Genomic DNA, 6,898 nt, shown 5'->3' on the forward strand with positions numbered 1-6,898 from the left:
GGGGACCAAGGGAGACGGAAAGAGGGGTGAGGGGGACCAAGGGAGACGGAAAGAGGGGTGAGGGGGAAAGTGAGATGCTTTGAGTTGGAAGTCGGAGAGTAGACAGACTTAGTAGTAGAGCTATGTGTGCAGCTACTCTCTCTCTCTCTCTCTCTGTCTCTCTCTGTGTGTGTAGGGGTTGTTTCAGAAAGAGGGGAGAGAGAGAGAGACAGAGACAGAGAGGCAGAGAGACAGAGAGACAGAGACAGAGAAAACCTTGGACTTAGGGGGCCAGTGGGCACTTATGATTTCAGGCAAAGGGAGATGTAAAGAAAGAAGCTTTCTGAGCTGGATGTCAGAGAGTTGTCAGGTGCTGCAGTGACAGCTTGTGCACAACCACAGAGTGGGTGCTTCCATGTTATAAAGGCACATGTATATCTCATCAAGGGGACATCTACTCCTGTTTCTTTATGTTGTCCTTAGGTATATTATAGTTCACCTTCCACCTTTGGAGTGGCTTTCTTTAAGTTATGTAACAGGATTTCTGCCTTGACATAGGAAGTTCCCATCTTGTCTGACTTACATCAAAAGGGTGTTATTGACTATATTTGCTGTAGAAAATTTTAATCCCAATCCAGGGTTTCTACCCTGCTGTTAACCATTTAGTTCCCCGGATAAAAACCACACACAGCCTTTATATTTACAATAAGCCTTAAGCAGCACTAGAAGCTGCACAGATGTCTTCCCTCTATGCTATTAGAATCTACATTCCTATCAATAACCCCAGTTACTACTTACTATGTTTCACCTGGGCTGCTCATAACTCCTATTGGCCAGCTCTTGGGGCCATGTTTTCTTGACCCCTGACCCACTGTGGCTTTTCCTTCCTTCTCCTGGCCCTTCTTCTTCTCCTGATGGTTCTCCTCCAATCCCAAGCCCAGGAAACCTAAACCCCACCTATGTGTCTTCTGCCGACCTATTGGCTGTTGGCATCTTTATTTAGCAACCAGAAATAACCTAGGGGCAAAGTCGCACAGTGTCACTTGGTTCTATGTGGAAATTCTCTCATCTCTGGGACAACCAGGTCTTGGGGAGCCCAATATTAGCATTAGAATATAAGTAGCATCAGGCCAACCCACTACATACATGATATATAAAGGGGGCTACTGACTATCAACCATGCTATTTGTATTAGAGAATAAAGACATGTCAGTAGTCACATGTCCTAAACGGTGCCTAGGAGACAGCTGCCCTGTCTTCCTGTCTAAGGTCTCCCCTTACTTCCAAAATGCCCACTGTCAGTGCTCTTTAACCAAAGGTCACCAAGAACATATCTGTAGTTGGACAAATTGTCTTTATTATTTGTTGCAGTGTGGGACAACATACAACTTAGGGTATCTTTGAAACTTTTCTATTGCTGTGAAGAGACACCATGACCAAAGCAACTTATGAAAGAAGCATTTAATTAGATGTAGGCATAATGTTATTGTACACTATGTAAAGTTTATCCTTGTGTTATTCAAATGTTGGTTTTTTTCTGCCATCATATCTGGTTTCAATCCAGACATGGCATGGTAATGCTTATGTTAAGAATCCCCTGTCTCAAGTTTGTGTAAACAATGTTTACCATTTATTCTCTGCCTTGTCAGTACAAGCTGATCACCCAATGGCTGGGTAGAAGAGAGAATAGGACAAGACTTCCATCAGCCAGGGAGGGAGAGAGGGAGAAGAGTAACAGATTGAGGCACAAGGAGGGAGGAGAGCAAACATCGTGAGAGTTCAGCTAGAGCATGGAAGGCTCTAAACGCAAGTATTATTGGGATTTTGGCTGGGAGGTAGCCAGATGAGCTTAGAGGATTAAAGTGTAGGTCAATGACTGCCTAGGTATTGCTGTAAAGCTTGATTATGTAGATCTTGGTCTCTCTGTGTCATTATTGGGGGAATTAGCTAGGATAAAGAAAAACAGCTGCTGTATTATTTTACTGCATACATTTATATTAGAATTAACATTTCCAATTAGTGGTTTTCTTACACTTTCAGGGGTTGAGACCATGACTGGCATGATGGGAACATAGCAGCTGATAGGCAGGCAAGATGCTGGAGATGTAGCTGAGAGCTTACATCTGATCAACAAGCAGGAGGCAGAGAGAGAGAGAGAGAGAGAGAGAGAGAGAGAGAGAGAGAGAGAGAGAGAGAGAGAGAGAGAGAGAGAGAGAGAGAGAGAGAGAGAGAGAGAGAGAGAGAGAGAGGGAGGGAGAGAGAGAGAGAGAGAGAGAGAGGGAGGCAGAGACAGAGAGAGACAGAGAGACAGAGAGAAAGACAGCGAGAGAGAGGGAGGGAGAGAGAGAGACAGAGAGAGACAGACAGAGAAAGACAGAGACAGAGAGAAAGACAGAGAGAGAGACAGAGAGAAAGAGACAGAGAGAGACAGAGAGAGAGACAGAGAGAAAGACAGAGAGAAAGACAGAGACACACACACACACACACACACAGAGAGAGAGAGAGAGAGAGAGAGAGAGAGAGAGAGAGAGAGAGAGAGAGAGAGAGAGAGAGAGAGAGAGAGAGAGAGAGAGAGAGAAATGCTACTGGGGAATGACATGGACTTTTGAAATCTCAAAGCCAACCCCCAGTGACAAACCTTTTTCAACAAGGCTATACCTCATAATCCTTTCAAAAATGTGCCACCAACTTTGGACCAAGAATTTAAGTATATGGTTCCCGGAGCCCATCTTCATTCAAATCACCACATAGGGTATCACAACAAGAAGGAATTAGAAGGATCCTATTACAGAATTTGGGTTTGGGGTTGGTGATTTGTAGAAAGTCTATGGGAGATAGACTTGTTTTCGGCTGAATATGAGAAGGGCTTTTGTTTCCTATGATTGAATAAAAATGAATCAGAGAGGCAGAATTGAAGGGTAATGCTGTTATCAGTAAAAGATAACACTCCATCTTCCTGGCTCAAAAGAGGTGGTATGTGGTATACTGTGGGTGACAATCAGACTGCTTTGTTTGAGCTTAGAATAATGAGATGGCCTTGCTTAGCTTGCAGGCACTTGTGCAGATTGGAGAATATTTATTTCTTCTAGGTAACTCACCTGGTCTGAGCCTGTTCCAGATAGCTCAGGTCTTTGCTTCTTCCAAGCAGACTGGCTGGTCTAAGCCTCTTCTAGGCTGTTATGTCTGTCTGGGAATGTCTCCCACAAGCCCTTCCTGCTTTCATACAGACTTGAGGATTGAGGGGCCTGGTGAATCTGGTCAGGGATTTCTTGAGTTGTTTACTTTCTGGGGTTTAAGGAAGTTCCTGGCAGGATGGAATATTTCACCTCTCTTTAGAACACCCTTGGTCTTAAAGAGCTTCCCTCCTTCATAGAAAATTTTATTTTATAAAGAAATTGCCACACAATACCTGTCTATGTCTGGTGTCCTGTAAGATTGCTTATGTATAACTCACGAAGGACATAGCCTTTTTGTGACAGCCAGGTTCTGAATGCTATGGACTGCTCTTTGTCTTTTTCCTTGGCACTTATCCTATGGTATACCCAGATCTGCTGAGAATTCAGCAGTGAATAAAATAGACCAAAAATCCATGGACTTTATATTCTAATGAGGGAAAAATTAAGAAATAAGGGAAATAAGTAAGTTAGAATGTGTTAGAAGGTGGTAAATGCTATGGAAAACCATCACAGCAGGAAAAACAATACCAGGGAAGGAAAGGATTCGAATGGAATTGATGAGATCAAGGCATGCACCACATGAGGGTCACATTTTTTGAGAAAAGATGTGGAGGTGATGAGGGAATGAGGCATGAAGATGTAAGAGTGTGATGCCTCCCAGGTACAGAGACTAAGGTTTGCACTGGCAAGAATCTGTCTGCCTCGTTCTATGATTATCAAGACATCCTACAGTTGCAGAAAAATTAGAGAGAGAAATTCTGAGAACATCAAAATGCCCTTACAGTTGCAGAAAATAATGGAGAATAGCAAGATATGATATTGAGGAAAGGACTGGGGCGAGATATGTTGGGGATTTTAGCTCAGTCTTAAGAGAGTGGGCAGAATGCTACTCCTGAAAACTTTTGAGACTGGCAATCAGTACCTATGGCTGGTCCTAGAGAATTTCTCCACTCCTGTGCAAAAATGGCCAACCCTATTGCTATGGTAGTTTATCATTTGTGCATATTGCTAAAGTGAATGCTTAAAAACGATTCTATTCAGAATTTGATTCAGGGGACATTCGTGCATGAATAGTTGTAAATTACTCTTTAAGAAAGAGATCTTCAGGGCTGATGAGATGGCTCAGCAGGTAAGAGCACTGACTGCTCTTCCGAAGGTCATGAGTTCAAATCCCAGCAACCATATGGTGGCTCACAAACCACCCATAATGAAATCTGATACCCTCTTCTGTGTACTCATTTATAATAATGAATACATCTTTAAAAAAAAAAGAAAGAGATCTTCAAATAAGGGAAATAATAGTGTTGTAAATGCATACCATTGTCATAGTGGACTGTAAAATCAAATATAAGGGCTGTATTAGTGTCTTAGTCAGGGTTTTTTATTCCTGCACAAACATCATGACCAAGAAGCAAATTGGGGAGGAAAGGGTTTATTCAGCTTACACTTCCAAATTACATCACCAAAGGAGGTCAGAACTGGAACTCAAGCAGGTCAGGATACAGGAACTAATGCAGAGGCCATGGAGGGATGTTTCTTACTGGCTTGCTTCCCCTGGCTTGCTCAGTTTGCTTTCTTATAGAACCCGGGACTACCAACCCAGGGATGGCACTACTCACAAAGGGCCCTCCCCCCTTTGATCACTAATTGAGAAAATGGCCTATAGCTGGATTTCATGGAGGCACTTCCCCAACTGAAACTCCTTTCTCTGTGATGACTCTAGTTTATGTCAAGTTGACACATAAAACTAGCCAGTACAATTAGCAAAAAAGAAATGCGTGTTGTATGCACATATAAGTAAATATATAGTTCAATTACATAAAACTAAACTATTCAGTAAAAGAACTGAGAGCAAAACTTTAGACATGATGCTTTTTTTCCATGAATCTGTTAACATGTATATATCCCGAAAACAAGAAACGGTCTTACATAACCAGAGAACTGTTATCAAAGGCAGATGCTCAATATTGACTTAATACTATGATCTAATCCACAGCCTTTATTCAGATTTCACCAATTTCATATAATGATTTATTTCCTAATGGTAGCAAATCCAAGATCATAAGGTGTGTCTGTCTATTTTGTCTTATGTTTGGTTTTACTCAAAACAGATAGATCCTGGAGGGAGGGAGGGTACATAAATATTTTCTAGTCACAATGCTGACATTTTCTTCATTTATTTAAAACAATTTAATCTATCATTTCATACATACATATAATGTGCTTTGATTAAACCCACCTGCTATTCTCTTCTCTTCAATTCTTCCTCCATGCCTTCTGTCACTTTCCAACTTCCCAGCTTCATGACACCCCCCCCCCCCCCCAGTCCACTTAATACTGCCTATGTGTGTCTGAGTGTAGAGCCCTCTATGGAAGTGCATAACCAGTTACTTCATAAAATATGCTCTAATTTCAATTTATATCATTAGACTTAGACTATGTATGCTGGGTAAGAGGACCGTGGAAGTGAAGCTGAATTCTTCTTTGAGCTGCAAAATGGCAGGGAAATGTTAGTAGTGAGTTTTAGTCCTGGCAAAGGTGATTTTTGATCAGTTGGTTAAGGAAGTACTTCTACTGCACTATGTTTTTAATATGAAGTGTCCTCCATGCACTCATCTACTGAATGGTTGGTCCCCAGTTGGTGGCACAAACTTCAGGAGATAGGGTCTGGTTGGAGGAAAAATGATGCTGGAGGTATGGCTTTGAAATTTACACTCTATCATTGGGTCCTTCCTATTTATCTACTCCCTATGAAGCATGAGTTGGATAGTCTCCCACACTGCATGATCGTATCATCTTGATGTTCAGGCTTACGCAGACCCAAGTGATGGAGCCAGCCTATCACTGAAATTTTGGAACCACAAGTGTCTTAATTACTTTTCTACTGCCATGATAAAATACCACAACCAAGGTAATTCTTTTTTTTTTTTTAGGTTCTTTTTTTTATTGATTTAAGTTTTATTGCATTGTGATGAGATAAGATACATAATTTCAGTTTATCTGAATTTGTTAACATTTAAAAACATATTTTAAGTAAATAGAATTACATCACATTCTTCTTTCCCTTTTGTACTCCAACTTCTCACAGAGAACCCCTTCAATACCTGCAATACCTTTTGTTTTTTTTATTTTGTCATATTCTTTAAATTTATAAAATATTGTAACAATAAAAATGAGCATTATAAAAGTTGTTTGATATAAAACAACAATCAGTTGAATAATCTATGTAGATGCTTGTCTACAGCAATACTGAAAATACATACGTTTTTCTCAATATAGATTTTAAATAACTCCAAACATACTACCTGTATATTTTAAAATAATACATCACTACTAGTTTTTTTTTTAATGAACATAAATAGATAAAGTCTTCTTGTTTGTTAGTTTTGTACTTAGTAGAGCTTAAAATCTTGGCTATTGCTGTGGTACAAGCCCAAAATAAGAATAATTTTTAAACATTGAAGTTCATTGTAATAAGTCTGTACTTCAATGATCCCCACATCACCAAAGGATTTTACCTCCATCATAGCTAAGCTGAGAGTTGACAGTTCTGCTGTGCCAAGGAGTGAATTGTAGGCACTATTTTTGAATACAGATTTCCTGCTATGGTCAAAGCTATTTGACTTGAGTGATTGTCTTCATTCTCAGCTCACAGAGAACAGATTGCATTCATTCAAGAAATGGTGTGTGTATTAAGATGGTCTATCTGTGAAGTCATTCACCAACTGTTTCAATGAACAATG

The sequence above is a fragment of the Mastomys coucha genome, unplaced genomic scaffold (genome assembly GCF_008632895.1).
Source record: "Mastomys coucha isolate ucsf_1 unplaced genomic scaffold, UCSF_Mcou_1 pScaffold6, whole genome shotgun sequence".
Lineage (NCBI taxonomy): Eukaryota > Metazoa > Chordata > Mammalia > Rodentia > Muridae > Mastomys > Mastomys coucha.